The following is a 16,006-nucleotide window of genomic DNA, read 5'->3' on the forward strand; positions in this document are numbered from 1 at the left end:
ATTACCATTTTTATGGCTGGGGTTGGGGAGTCCTTGGAAGTAGGAGCTTCCCACAGTCCAGAGCTGGATAATGAGAATTCATATACTAGGGTGTCACAGCTGGATAGAGGACATTCCTCAGGGCAGCTGGTGGCATTGAGGGTAAAGTCTATGGGTTCAGATTTTGGATAGGTGAAGTTGATAGCCAAGTGTCCTTGTGGAGAGCTGATGGTCATTCATGCTGAGATGTCTGGACTAGTACTCTTGCTGCCCCAGCCAGACTTGGATGGTGTGTTCCCCAGCAGGCAGGGGACTAGAAAGCTTCCACACTACAGAAACAGTAGGGAGGTGATGGCGGAGAGGGTATGGTTCTGGACACTGTGGGGGCAAGTGTGCATTTGGGTGAACGGATTAGTCTAAAAGCACGGGAGTGCCCAGTACACCCAGTCATTCTGTCTCACATCTTCCTTGGCATTACCCTTCCTTCAGCTGGAATAGGAATTCTGGTGGTTCTCCAGACCTTACCACCTTGATGATCCTGCATTTCCCTACCAGGATTCAATCCTACATGAACACACTCTGCAGGGGGATCGCAACTAGACTTGAGAAAAATGACAAGTTTGCAGCCTTTCTGCTGAGAGGTCAGCAACTGTAGGTCCAGGATGACTTCCAGGATGGCATCACAGCTAGCCACCTCCAGACAGTATTTAACACCTTTGCTTTCTAATGTCAGTTCACTGGTTGAATCACAATGAAGGCTGGCAGTAAGCGGGAGGATCCACATGGAAAGGATTCCCCGCAGACTTAGGATCTCCATGTCAAAAGTTTTAGCACTTAGAACAAAACCAAACAAAACAGAATTGGCTCAGAAGAGTAGGGGAAAGGGATCAGGTAAATTAGTCAGGGTGTATGCCTGCTTTAATGAAAGTCTTTGTAGACTAGTGGGGTGACTACCTATAAGAGGGTGGCCATCATAAGTCAAGGACTTCTCTGGCCTTTTCCTGCCTCAACATCAGGGTGAGCACTGATCAGCTCATCCAGTGGGTATTTTCCAACGGCACAGATTTGTTTCTTCCTGGTAGCCAAGAAGGGTGGCTTTCAGGCTTAAGAGTTTATTTACCTGGTTCCTCAAAGGTCAGGCTGTCTTACTCCTTCACGTCTTGAACAGCTCTTCTCATGATTAAGTATCCTAAATACAGGGTTATGTTTATTCTGCCCCTTTGAACAGTTTCAGTTGTGACACATGCACTCATTTCCCAGATTCCCCTTTATCAATTTGGAGTACAGTTGGGTTCAATAGATTAATGACAGTGAAGGGTCCAACCCATTTGGACTCTAGGACATGTGCCTTTAGGGTGAGTCTAAGATACATGACCAACTGTCCAATTTCCCATGGCCTGGGAAGCTGTTTGAGCTGCTTTTCCATCTGCAACTGAGCTTGCTGAATAGCCTCATTAATCTGCAGCTCCTGCTGCCTGAAATGATATGGGAGTTCTTTTACCCATTCAATAATTTCTGTGGGCTGTGGATTGTCCAGGCTGTCTGGGTATGGAATAAGCCCGGTGGGTATTGGAGCCATCCATTTGCCAAATAGAATCTGGTAGGGATGAAGGCTGGTTCCCAAGTGGTTCTGGCTTTGGAGAGCAACTTCAAAGGAAGTTTAAGATCCCAATCTGTACCTGTTTGATTTACCACCTTCCTTAATGACTCCTTAATTGTCCTATTCATCCACTCTACCTGCCCAGATGCTTGAGGGTGGTGAGGAATGTGTCACTTCTGCCTGATGCCTAAGGCTTGCAGCAGCTGTTTGACAACAGCTCCAGTGAAGTGGGGACCTCGGTTTGAGTCAATAATTTTAGGGCCCCTAAACCTGCATATTACTTCTGTCCACAGCTTTTTTGCTGTGGCTTCAGCAGTGTGGGTGCACATGGGGAATGCCTTGACCCATCCACTGAAGGAATCTATGATCACCAGCAGATACTGGTTTCCCCTGGGTGTGCAGGGAAGTTTATCAATGTAATCCATTTGGATTTGTTGCCATGGGCACACTATCTTCTGCTGAAGAAGTAGCCCCATGTCCTTTGGTTTCACTCCCTCCCCTGCACAGTGTAAGCAGTTCTGCACCCACTCCTTGACATCTTTAGACATCCCTGGTCAGTAAGCAATCTCCTGAACCCTGGCTGTAGTGGCTTCGGGTGCTTCATGTTGGAGACTATGACAGGAACTAATAATTTCCTCTCTGCAATCTGGGGCTGGACCCATCTAACCTCCCCAGTTCCCTGATGAACAGCATACTCCTCCTGAATTTTCCAATTTTGGTGGCTTGAGGACCGGGTTTGTATTGCTGAGATATCCTCCCATGCCCCTTTCTTTGCTGCAACATCTGCTAATTGGTTCATTTTGGCTTCTAAGGTGTCTGCCTTTTGATGGCCCTGAAATATGATGAATGCAGAGTGAGGATGGATCTTTGAATCCATTCCCAAATTGCCTGCTAATCAGTCTTTTCAGCAATTTCCTTGCCATCAGTGGTGTGCTGATTAGCTTTGTTCCAATTGTATACCCAATGTAGCAAAGCATTAACACAGAAGTTTGTATCAGTGTAAATCCATAGTTTCCCTTCAGGTGGGTTATGCTGCTCAAGGAGTTCCCTTACGGCTGTCACTTCAGCAGTTTGTGCGGAATACCTTGGTGGCAAGGGCCCCCCCATCTGATCATTATTTAAATTCACTGTTCCGTACCTGGTAAACTGTTTGCCATTTTCAAAATAGGAGCTCCCATCTGTAAACCACACCTGGGCAGTCTGATCCTCCACTGCTGGATTTTTGTCCAGTGATGGAACCTCAATTACCCCTGTGCTTCCCTGGCAGAGATCTATATCAGGGCACTTGTGAATGGTGCCCTCTATTAGCAAAGCATATAGGAGCATATTTAATTTAGACTGGGTTTCATATCTGACTCCCCATCCAGTCAGGAACAGTGCCCACTGAGCAATCCAGGCATTGGACACTTTAGACCCTTTTAGGTTCCCAGATAGGCTATATTTTAGGGGTGAGTGATGTGTTTGGATGATGACTGGTGCCATTTCCATGAGTCCTTCCAATTTTTGCACAGCCCATACTGCAGCCAAACATTCTCATTCACATTGGTTGAAATTAATCTCTGGACTGGTTCATTTACAGGATTCATAAGCTATGGGTACCAGCTTATTGCCTAGATTTTTCTGTAGCAGTATGGCTGATAGAGCTATTTCATTCATTGCCAATTTAACATAAAAAGGTTTTGATGGTTTCGAGTATGCCAGAGCCAGGGCAGTGACTAAGATCTCCTCAAGTAAACAAAAAGCCTCTCATGGTCTCCCCACTCCCACTGCACTTTTTTCTTTAGCAGCCTCCAAAAGGGCTGAGCAATTTTTGCAAATAGGTGTATGTGGAGCAGAGGAAGTTAAAACCTCCAAGCAGCACTCGCAGGGAGTGAGGATCCTTGGGAACTGGCATGTTTAATATAGCAGTGACCTTCTGGGAATCAATCTTTTTTCCCTTCCACCCCCAGTATTACACCCAAGTAGGTTACTTCCTGCATAACTTACTGAACTTTTCGTCTGCTGACCCTGAACCCGTTTTCTGGATAAGAGTCAGCACCCACTCCATGCATTCCTTCACCTCCTGCTCCTGATCTCCCCATATCAATATGTTATCTGTGTAAGAGACCACCCTTTCCTGATCAGGTCCAGCTAAACTCTGGAGCGTGGATACAATGTGGTGGTGGGCTATGGCTGGGGCAGTGTGAAACCCCTGTGGGACTCAGGTAAAGGTGTGTTGTTTCCCTTTAAATGTGAAAATGAATCGGTTCCATGACTTGGGGTGTAGGGGAATTGCAAAAAAGCAGTTGGCCAGATCTATCACTGAAAACCATCAGGGACTCTCTTGTACCCTGCTAAGCATGGCAGACATGTTATCCACTATAGGAGCCATGGGGCAAGTCCTCTTGTTAATGGCTCAATAGTCATTAGCCTCCACCATACCCTGCACACTTTTAGGATGGGCCATATGGGGGAATTAAATTCTGAATTGGTTTCAGTTAGCACTCCCTGCTGCAGTAAGCCTTCAATAATTAACTGTATGACTTCCTATGCCTGCTTAGGGAAGCTATAAGTTTGAGGAGGCACTGGATCTCCTATGATTTTAACACAGGTGTTGATCCAGCCACAGTCACTTTTACTCTTAGCCCATACATTAGGAAACTGCTGCACCCACTCATCCCCCAAGTCAAGGTCGATAGCTCCAACCCCCTTGCACCATTTCCACCTCCAACATGGGTTAGTTTCAAAGGGCTCCCAGGGATCAGTTGTCTGTGCTCGCCACACAACCCCATTGGCCAGATCCAGGATCCAGCCTTCCTGGTTGAACAAGGGGGCTCCCAGAATCAACTGTTCAGTGGAGCCCTCTTGTTGAACTCCATCTATATTGATATCTTGGGGTCCCTCTGGGAACTGGATACATGCAGTTATCCCCTTACACACAATCCCAGCTGTTTCCTGCCCTGTGAAGGACCGGAGTATGATTCAATTGGTTTCAAACTGCTTCAGGTCCCATTTTCTTCCAAATACATTTAGCGCAGCTCTGGTATCCAGGAGTGCATTGGTATACCCTTGGGTTCCCACCATAATGGTTATTTTGGGTCTCCCTCCTGAATCCCAATTGAGGGTCCCTAATTTTTCCCATGAGCCTGGGCTTTGCTCATGGGTCCTGCCATGGGGGCCCCATCAGTGCTTTTCAGGGACCGGTGCTGAGGCTGCAATTCTATTAGACTGGGAAAGTGCTGCTCCTGCTGCACTCAACTCTGCCATCCTGATAAGCAGCTCAGCCAGAGGCTTCCCATTCCACTTTTCTTTGGGTTCCCCACTGCTGTCTGAATCCCATTGTCCCTCTCTCTTTCCCTTGTTAGTCTTGAGTTAACCCAATGTGGGCTGGGGTGTTGATTTGGACCCCCAGCCCTCCTGTCAGATTTGTGGTATGTGCTCTCATTGGAGTAACTTGGTGTGTCATTGGGCTTTTCTTTGAACTGGGTGGCTGCAATCACCTCCCACTTGTTCTCCAAGTAATCACTCTGCATCCTGAGCCTGGGCTAGGACTTTTCCCCAGAGCATAATTCTGGGCTTCTTGGAGTGGTCCCATTAGCCCAATTATAGACTGGTGCATGCCCTCCTGCACCTCTTTCCAAAACCCCGAGGAGTAATCTCTCTTTCTTAGTGTCCGGTTGCCTGCCCTGTTGAGGGGCAGCACTGACCCTGATAAACAGCCCCAACATGACACACCAGATTACGCAGTCCCTCACAGGCTCCCCAGGAGTCTGGTGACTTGCCCCAAATTGTCCCTTAAACGTTTTCCTCCCTAGATTAATTCCCAAATCCATTAAAGTTTGGGGAATAGTGTTTACCCTGAAGCCACTCTCAGGGCTCGTTACTGCCTGAACCTCCGGGGTGGCACAAACCCTTAATAGGCAGTGCCATTCACGGGTACTCAGGGTTTCACATGCCACTACATTCAGGGATTTCTGCAACCACTGTCCCAAATTCCTAATGTTAGCAGGTTCCAGGGTTTTACCCATGGTGTCTAGATCAGCTCCACTAAGGGGAACCATCACTTGTATGGTCTCCCTAGGGTTGCCTTGTGCATCCTGAGTAACTGAGGTCTGCGTGATTGCATTCACCTCAGGTACAAGGTTGCTCTCCTTTTCAGACTTACAGTCTTTAGAGGAGGGATCTCCCGTGTCCTCTGGGTCTTCCTACATCTCCCCACCCCAAATCTCACCTGGATTGAAGGGGATGTCTGGATGCCAGGCTTGGACTCCCGGATGATAGCTGCTACTTGCAGGCTGCGCTCCTGGAGCTCCTTTTTCAAGTGGTTAATTGTATTTAGACAGGGGCCATGGTTTACTTTGGCTACCTTCTCAGCTTGGTTTTTAGCCATTGTTTTTACCAATTTTTGCAAGGCTTCCCAGCTAGCCTTTTCTTGGTTCAATATTTCCAATTGTCAGATGTTGTCTTGACTTATCTTTCTCAATTGCTCTCCTCATTTTCCAAGTTCTGGGACAACCCCTTTAGAGTCTGGTTACTGGTTTCCAATTGGACACATTTATTTTTTAGAATTTGGATTTGCTTTCTTTTTCCTCAGTTTCAGAGGCTGACTGTTTTCCTCAACTGCTGTTTTTACAGCATACCACAGTAGTCAGACCAAGGCACTGTGTTGCCTTTGAGCCGAGGATCTCTCACAAAGGCAGAATTTTTCAAATCAGTCCTGCATGTCCCCTATGGAGAATCCTGGGGTGTACACATCCTCTCTCCATGGGCTGGGTCCACCCGTCAGAATCTCCTTGTGCAGGGGGGAAATGTCCTCCCTCTGTACCCACATAGCCTCTTGGTTTCCTACTTTAGGGTCCCTTTTCCTAAACAGGGATAATTTCCTCAACATACTTGAAGCCTTACCCCCTAACAACAAAACAGAACAAACAACCAATTCCGAGCCCTCCCACTCCCCATGGACTATTTCCAAACGATTAAAACAAAATTAAACAAAACAAACAATTCCCAAGAGTCAGTTTCCTTGAGCCCTCATGGTCCCAACTCTTCACAGGAATTCCCTCACCAATTCCCATTCTCATATAGACGTGGTCCTCCCCTGTCCTGCAGGTCAGATGTGGGTTCTATCTGTTTCTAAATCCTAAGTCCTGCCTTCCACTGTCCTGCGGATTGGGTACATAACCAAAGGCCCACTCCTCTGTGGAAATGGGTTCTATCAGGAGAAACGGTCTCCACAGTTACTAATAACCACAATCCATCAATAATCTCAGAATTTTGCCAGTGTTCTCCACCAGATAACATTATCTACAGAGGACCAACTCACAGGATCATCATAAAAATTCTAGTTTATTGGATGGATGCAAAAGTCAGACCATAAACCTTGGTGCTGATCCCCTTAAACACATACACATTCATGCACACACATACATACAGTAGCTAACTCTGAACACTAAACAGTGGTGTCAAGATATACCTATCCTCAAGTGCCCCCTATCTATCTGTCAATGGCCAGTTGAGGCTTCTTTCAGTGTGATGTTGATGCAGAAGAGGGTTGCTGGCTGGTCCTTCTGGCTGGACAGACAGGGTGCTGGTCAGGTCAAAGAGGGTGCCATTGGGGGTCATTCTTCACTGCTTTGTATCCTTCTCTGGCAGACTTTGGTGACTCCCCAGTTCTCAGGTTTACCCAATCCAGGGGTCATTGACCTCGAGGGATATCCCTCTTGAGCTGCTGGATAGCAGCTGTCAGCCCCCAGGGTCACATTTGCACCTACATGCAGTCTCAGGATTCCATGATGAATTTTGATTGAGTCACTGCTGTGATGAATACAGCTCTGGAAGTGGTTGATAAGGGGGTATTTCAGCCCCAAGGGTCTGTTTTCAACATTGATTAGTTTAAACAAGGGCTTCTATACCTTTAACAATGAAGTTTCCGGGAATTCCTGGCTCTTTATTGATTCTTTTTTCTCCTTGGTCTTTGATTTTGTAGGTGTTAATTTCTGCTCATTAACATGCTTATCCAGACTAGCTACTGTGTTACACAATTAACCATGATTTATTTCAGGGACCTGCTCCATACAGAGATTCTTGCTCTTGCTAACACTGTACATGGTACAACTTACTTTTAAACTTAAAGTACATTTGTAAAAGCATCTGCAAGCTCTATTTTCTGTACAGATACAACTTTTATAAAAATAATAATGATATAATAAAAGAGAGAGAGAGAGGAAGGAAGACAAAGTAGAAAAGAGAAAGCATCCCCAAAAGGGGCCAAATACTAAAAGTGGGTTTTTGTCATATGGAGGAGCTTCACATTCGAGGTGGGGGGGAGGGGGCAGACAGAAGGGTTTCTTGCTACACAGGCACTTGAAGATCAACCTGGGCCTCACTTCCCCCTTCTGGGTCTTACACTCATGCCCTCACCCTATGGCCTGCCACTCAACATCCCTTCTCTGGGGCCTCAGTACTATGGCCCCTACCAACTAGGGCTACCGGGGCCTTATGCCCCCACATAGGTCTCAGGTGCTTCTTGCCAAGTGTACCTGGCCCCCACTACTCACACTGGGCTCTCATGCCACTCCCTAGCATGCCTGGCCCAGCTGTCCTCTGGTCTTAATGACCCACTGGATGGTGGGGACTGGGGTATGTGAAGCTTTGGGTGCTGATTCGATTCAGAGGAGATTCAGCCTGATTTGGCAGCCAAATCTACAAATGCAAATTGAATCAGGTGACAAAAACGTCTGAATTAATTCAAAGCTCTCCAAATTAATCCAGAAAAGATTCAGAGGGCTTCAGAGAGATTTAGGAAGTCCTCACTCACCACCATAGGGAGCTGGACCTAGACTCTGTGCCCATAAGTAGGAGGTGAGGGGGGACTGCAGAAGAGGGGAGGGGACCATGGGGGAACCCCTGGCAGCCCCAGCCCCTGCCTGCTCCCCCAGCCTCCCCTGAGCCCTCCCTAACCCCTACCCACTCTTCCAGCCCCATCAATAGCTGCCCTGCCCAGCCCCAGCATCTCGGTTCTTAAAAAAAATAAAAAGCCCCATGGTCACCAGCTCCTGCCAGGTGGCAGGGGTGATCCCTGCTGCCTCCCACTTCCCCGTACTGTGTAGAGGGCTCTACCATGAGCCCCCATTCCCTATGTACTCTCCCAGCCCCATTGATAGCTGCCCCACCCAACACCAGCATTCTGGCTCTTTAAAAGGAAAAAAAAAAAGTCCTGCACTCATTGGGTGCTGCAGTAGCCATTGGGGATCTGGGGGCAGTGTGGAGTAGTGGGGGGCAGTGGGGATCGCCCCCCCCCACCTGGTAGAAGTCGGAGAGTACAGGGCTTAAAAAAAAAAAAAAAGAAAAAAGTATCAGGATACTGTGGCAGCCACTGATAGGGCTGGGAAAGCAGGCGGGGAATGGGGCCTGTTTGACTTGGAGATTCAGCCGATTTGGCGGTGGCTGAATCTCTAAATCAGATTCAGGCAAATTGATTCAAGACAGTGATTTGAGTCATGGAATTGAATCAGCCAAATGGAAAGTGAATACTAGCTGCTTCACACAGGCCTAGTTATCAGGCACCCTTACCCGCCTTTCACCAGGGAGGTAATTGGCCTGGCATTTCTGAGGGACTGTCCCACCATGGACAGACCCACCAGACCACCCTTCCCCAGCAAGGTGCAGTTTCCAGTCATGCCCAAGACAAAGCAAGCCTTCTGCTGCAGTCTAGTTCCCTCATTAGAGCTCCTAGATGATGAACTTGGGCTCTCTCTTTCTCCTTGGGCCCCACTGTCACTCTGACCCCATTCAGAGTTCATAGCAACCTGCTTGTTGACTGAAGCCTACCCTCTTCAGCTGTTATGCTCTCCCATCAATGGGACCTTCAGCGCTTGTGGGCTCTGGCCCAGCCTCAGGGTGCCTAACTCACCATGGTCCTGGCCTTCCCCTCTGGTTAGGCTTATTTACCCTTTGGCCATCCTGTCCTGGCCCTCTTGCCTTGACCAGTATGCGGGATCAGAAAGTCAGCCTACCAGCTGCTGATCTCCATACTGAGCAGTCCTTCCTGGGTGGCACCACAGAGCCTCACCTTAATCCAGGTTGTCCTAGCACCCCCACAGTGCTGCCTGAGGCTTAGGTCAACTGGGCTTCTCTGAGCCCTGGCTTCACCCATGCCAGATCTATTCTGGGGCTTGCCTGGCCCTTTTGTAGGCCTACAAGCTTTTAGCCCCATGCCTAGGCTAGGCCTTGCTTTTACTAGGTCCTAGCATTCTTGCTGGGGCTTGGGACCCACTGGGCCCCCTAGGAACCTCCTGCCACCCATAGTTCCTCCCTTACCTCCAAGGTGTTGTGAGCAGCAGCTCAGTTCAGTGTTGTTCTGGCTGCAGCAGCGAACTACTGCCTCTGCCCTGTGAGCCTGGATCTAAAATGGCCTTCTCATCAGGGCTGGCCCACACCTGCTGGCTGCCTGCTCTCAGCCTTAAAGTGACAGGCAAAGGTGCTCTGCCACACACCTTCCCCCTTAAAATGGTTACTGGGGGAGGAGGGTCTCCCTGCTGTTCACCCTGCAGGCTCCTCTATAGCCTGTAGCAGCCCACTAAGTGGCGAGCACCTCAATGGTGCTCTGCCACAAGTATTACCTCTCTGATTTCTGCTAATCCCTCTCTGTTCCACAGGAGTTAATGACCCTGTATTTTTTTAATGGTCTTGATGTTCCATGACTCAAACTATCTTTTCTGCAGTTTTGCTGTTTGTTAGGCATTCCTGGTAATGTCTCCTATTTCACAGCCCTGCAGGCTGTTTTTAGCTTTGGCTGAAAATCTTAACTCAGGTGTGGTAATATTAATTTCAGTGTGGAAGTGGCTCTCAAGGATGTACTAGAGCACTGTCAAGATGCTCAAGAACGCTAGATGCTGTTTTGTGATTCTGAATAAGAGATGTATATTTAACTAGAATAGCCAAATGACTAATGGCACAATATCTCAACAGGTGCTCCTCGACTTTGGGGCCCCCACCCTCTCGAGGCCTGTCAGAGGCTGACCCTGGATATCTTTTGACAAAATTGAATGACCTTTCTATTTGGGCAGCATTTAACAACTAAAACTAAGCCTAAGATATTTATTGGGTCTCTGGTTTATTTTGTTATTTTATTTATTCTAGTTGCCCTTTTTCAAGTTGTTCTGTTTCTTTTGCTGTAAGCTGCCCTGAGCCTTTGTTGAGAAGGGCAGTATATCCTTCACATCAATAAATCATAGCCAGAGAAAAATGATGGGCTGTGAGAATAGAATGGGAAAAAAAAAGAAAAAGGAGAACAGAGTGGGTAGAAAGAGACCTAGGAAAAAGTCAGGGCAAGAAGTATTGTGCTCCTAAAACAAAAGGGGCCAGAAGAAGAGAACCGTAAGAGATAATAATAATAAGGTTGTGAGAGACTGTATGAGGGATGTAGGAGAGAATACATTGCCAAGCTTGAAGGTTCCCATTTCATTTCTTCACACGCTTGAATGACCCAATAGTATCAATATCTAGAAATGCTCTGTTTTACTTTTGACTTGCTAGGAAACTTCCTCTCTTTCTCCTGGGTAAGGACCTTGCCATAATCATTCATAGTTCTAGTCTGGCTTACTGTCATTCTTTATATTTCCAGCTGATAATGAAATGGCTTCAGAAATGGCAGCTGGTAAGGAATCCAGCTGTTTGTCCTTTCCATGGTTTCATGCCACCAGAGCACATCAGATGCCTGTACCACTGGCTGTCACTCCATTTCTGATGCCAATTTAAAGACTTAGTCCTAATTCTCAGTTCAGTTAGTGGATAAAGCTTGAGCTACATTGAAGTCTGAATTTCCATTAGACTTTCCTTTCAATCAGAAAGGAAACAAATTTATCATCTTGTTGAATTCTTGTACACATAACATTGTCTATGAACCTTAAAATAGGATGAAGTCATTTCAACTTTCCATCTTAAACTATGATGTTGTTTTACAGTACGTTGTTGTACAGCAGTTGCCTTCCAAATCAGGGTTCTGAAAATAGAGGAAGTGGTCCTTATTTTTACAAGCCTCAGTAGATTTACTGAGATTTACTCAGTAGATTTAGTAGACCCCAGTAGGGTCAGTAGATTTACTTTACTGGAGAGCTCGTGTTCTAATGTTGCCACAATGTTCTAATGTGGTTTCCATGAATTTGTATGCAGAGACTTAGTAAGGGGCCTTCTTATTCTGAGTTGAACAGCTAGAATCTCCACTTTCAATGTGCATTACCAAACCAATTCTTGAGGTGTTAACCTCAAATTCCAGATTTCTCTGGTAGTATATCAGAGTATATCTCAATCTTATTCCTCCTACTTCTTTTCCTTCTCTCTTCATGATCAGTAAGAGTCTAGCTTAGCCAAGCTGTATGTTGCCAGCACTAAGCTGGCAAGGTATAATCAATTCCCAAGCAGTCTGGTATCAAATAATTTAAAAAAGAAAAGTTGCCACAGAATGGCCAGAGGAAGTTTTCCAAATCCAAGTAAGTTAAACTGGGGTCCTAGGATGGCCTGTGTCCTGTGTTTATGTTTTTCTAAGAACTAAACTGTCAAAAGCTCAGACAGTTTTTTTGTCTTAAGAAAACAGCATTGGACTTCAAACACAAACCCTGAACACGTAGTGTAGTAACCTAATGCATTTTATTTTTTCAAACAAAGACATTTAAGAAAATTTCCAACAAGAGTTTTTCCCTTTAAAATAAAATTTTGTGTAATAGGAGAGGTAGAAAGGTAAAGGAGCTTGTTACCAAAATTATGACATTGGATTAAAATCAAGAGGATTATTGTTTTCAGTATAATTTATTTTTTTCTGGTTTGGGAGCATGTAAAGTTCAAGATTTAAGGCTTTTTTTGTAGTCACAAAGGCTAGGATCTTCCTTTAAAAAGAAAAAAAAAAAGAAATGAAAACAGATTCTTACATAATCACCTGACTCTGTCACCTAGAATTTCTATAGTGAGCCTGCTTAAAATGTCTTGAATGTTACATACCTAAAGGACCACCTTCTCTTTTATGCCCCACTGCAAAACCGTAAGGTCAGCCAGGAGAAAACCTCTAAAAGTACTAGCAATGCAAAAGAAAACCCCTACAAGTACTAGCAAGTTTCATTGGTAAAAAATGTATGGGAGGCTGTTCTCAATGATCACCTCTCAGCTCTGGAACTCCCTCCCCTTGAGGCCTGCCACAGGCTGAGCCTAGACATCTTTCAGATGTGCTGTAAGACCTCTTTATTTGGCTAGGCATTTAGCAAACAAAGCAAAGTAGACATATGGCTTAGTGGGTTTCTGTTACAGGTTTTCTTGTATTCTATAAGCATTTTTTCTATTTTATAAGTTATTCTGTTCTCCTATTATATGCCTTTTTTGGGAAAGGAACCATAGGAATCCAATAAAATAAACAAGGATTGGTAGCACTGCAACCTCAAAGCAGAATTGGTAGGTACGTTGCATTAACTCATTCATGCAGCACTGGAAATAGACCTCCAGTACTTGGTACCAAAAGCTTTAGGACTGTATCCTATTTTCCTGCAATATTTTAGCAAATAAAGCAATTTGACAAACTTTTGAGCAAAAGCTTATATTCTACCTACTTGGTGGCTGCAGTGCAGGTATATGTAAATGGTATCTGACTCCGTACAAAATACATTCTAGTGCAATTTTGATTTCGCCCCAAAACATTAGCCAATGATTGTGGCTAATGTGTGAGTGCACAGTGTATGGATGTATGTGTGATGATCATGTTAGTAACTACGTACCTCAGCCTCAGAAACAAAGGGCCTATATTCTATTTTATTACACAGATGCAACCTTAATTTTAAATGGGATCGAGCCAGTGAAGCTCAGACAACAATTTATCACACAGAATAGGAACAAATATTTTTTTTCATGGCTCTTGTTAAAAAACAACAGGAAAAACTATCAGATATAGCTTAGACTTGGTTGGCAATTTTCCACTGAAATGGTTTTCTGGTGGAAAATATGCTTTCTCAAAACTCAAAGGTGTGCTGAAATTTTAAATTGAATTCAATATTTTAGTTCAGTTCAAATGTGATTTGTTTTCGTCACACTTGCATCAAGTGAAAAATATTAATCTGAATTTACTTGTAGTATACTACTTAATGGGAAGTAGAGGTCTGTCGCTCATCCTCTCTTATGGCTCAGGTTCCCTAGAATTTTTTGAGAGGCATGCCACAACTTATGCCCTACACCCTCCTTGAGTGCCACTCTGATCCCCTTCCCTATCTGATCTGCTGCTCTGTTTTCTCCCTTCTTCCTGCTCCGTCCCTGATCTACTGTGCATCACACATAGAAGTTGCCCATGCCACTTGTGGCATGTGTGCAGTGAGTTGTTTACCTTTGCCCTAAAAGGTATATCTCATAAAACATTTCTTCAGTATGATACATGAGAGTCACGTGATTTTGGTTTTATTTTGGATGTGATCAGAAAAAGCCAGTGCTTTTCTGACCATAGTATAAAAATGTAGTTAGATCTAGTGTCATAAGGTAATAAGGAAATATTGATATGCAGTTCAAAAAACTGATAATGTATGCTTCTGTTTTGAGAATGTCAAAATGTTTCGTTTGGATTGAATATGCTGAAACAATAGTTTTTGACATTTTAATTTTGCAGAATTTGCATTCAGTGGAAGATTTTGATTTTCATCTCTAATTCTCATAAGTGTGGGGGAAATCAATGTGCGATTTTAGGTGAAAAAGATTTGTAGTACTTCTCCTTGAAAACCAAAGTACTGAACTATCATGGAAGAGTCATAACTAAAAGAGTCAGTTTTGTAAATGTCACATGGTATCAATGAAGCTTTTTCTGGACATGAAAAAATAGATGCTATTCAGATTTCTTATTTTCTGCTTCAATACAGGTGGCCCAGAGTAGCATAGGTAACTGTGCCCCAGAATGATTCTAATTCAGAAGCATTTTACTGCACTGTGAACTAGTATAACAAAGGATGGCTATATTAAAGTATGCATTAGGGATTTGGGTTATTATAAATTAGATTCTTTGAAATCTTATTTAGAACCAGGAACTAAAATGATGTTGGGAGGCTCAGAAGATTAATTCTTCCTGAACAATAGCCGGTCACTGATCACTCTGTGAATTAATTATACTATATTTAATTATAATACAAGCACATTGTATGATACTTATGGTGTGCCCAGAAGAGAGTTTGAAAAGGTGCCACACAAGTGCTTGAACTAGCTCTTGGAACACAGAGGTGAATTACACATGTTATAATTGAGTACAACTTAATATGAGGCTTTGTTAAGTAAGGGTTTGGAGTTGTTTGGGGAGGGGTCAGTTTGGCTTAGTGCACCTTTCAATATCATCACCATAAAAAAACAAACTAGCTTTTCCCTTCCAGTATTATGGATTCTGATAATGCTTTAACTTGTTTTAAAACCAGTAGATCCAAATAATTTAGTGTTTCTAAAATAAATAATAACCAGATTGTTATGAGGGTAATATAAATATTATCCTTCCTTAAGGTGCTATCACTGTAGCAGTCGCATATGGATAGACATTCAACTTTTTCCTATCCATATGATGTCTCTCTCAATGCAAACTTGAACACTTAAATTGTTATTTCTGGTTTATCCTCTTGTCCATGTCCTCTTTTTTGTTTTGTTTTGTTTCTCTGTCTTGCTCTTGGATGTTTGGAGCAATTATGGGATAATAGTCGAACTTTTAACTACAAAACTAGATCTAAATAGATAAAAATCTATGAACTAATAGAAAAAAAATGCTTCAAAGTAGAAAAGCTATTCAAAAGATCTGTTCTGATATGCCTCTCTTGTCTTATTTATTTATTTTTTCTTATTTCATCTTCTCATTCCATTTTCTTCTTTAGAAAATCTATTTGGATCCAGAACTCATGGATACTGTTTATTTATTTTCTTCTCAGGTTACTTATCACATTACGGGGAAAATCTTGATCCCTTATCCAAAGCCATGAGAAGGCTTTCATTATGGCAGAGTTGGTCCTTCTGCATAAAATTAGCCATGATGAGACAATTGGCTCAGGGAGAATAGTGGATGTGCTTATACCTTGATTTAGCAAGAGTTTTGATATGGTCTCCCACAGGCAAGCTAAGGAAGTATGTATGCACTCTGTAGCAGTGCCAGGTCCCAAGGAGGCTCTGAGACCCTCTGAGGGCCCAATGGATACTCTCCTGAGCTACCTCTAGGTTACTCTCCCTTTACTCCAACCTTCCACATTTTGATATATATATAATGGTTATTTTTTCAAAGGGAAGCTGCCCTCCTTTTCAAAAGAAAATGCCTAAAATGTTATCATTTCTTGCCTGATTTGGATGCAAATTGCACGGATGGTAGCCCCTTCTGAGACAATGAATCATGCCAAGTTTAAAGGAGATAGGCACAGAGGTCTCTCAGAAACTGCACCTCACATGGAAAAAAACAAAACTCCT

General features: G+C 44.2%; 1 protein-coding gene and 1 pseudogene across 2 annotated transcripts in view; one reads left to right on the plus strand and one right to left on the minus strand.

Moving 5' to 3' along the window:
• Window positions 1–16,006, plus strand: part of GRID1 (glutamate ionotropic receptor delta type subunit 1) — a 1,131,580-nt gene that overhangs the window by 971,204 nt on the left and 144,370 nt on the right. The gene's annotated exons all lie outside the window — the stretch shown is intronic.
• On the minus strand, window positions 4,813–5,948 carry LOC149859730 (uncharacterized; annotated as a pseudogene).

This window comes from Crocodylus siamensis, chromosome 7 (assembly GCF_052110815.1).
Source record: "Crocodylus siamensis isolate JL-2025a chromosome 7, ASM5211081v1, whole genome shotgun sequence".
Taxonomy (NCBI): domain Eukaryota; kingdom Metazoa; phylum Chordata; order Crocodylia; family Crocodylidae; genus Crocodylus; species Crocodylus siamensis.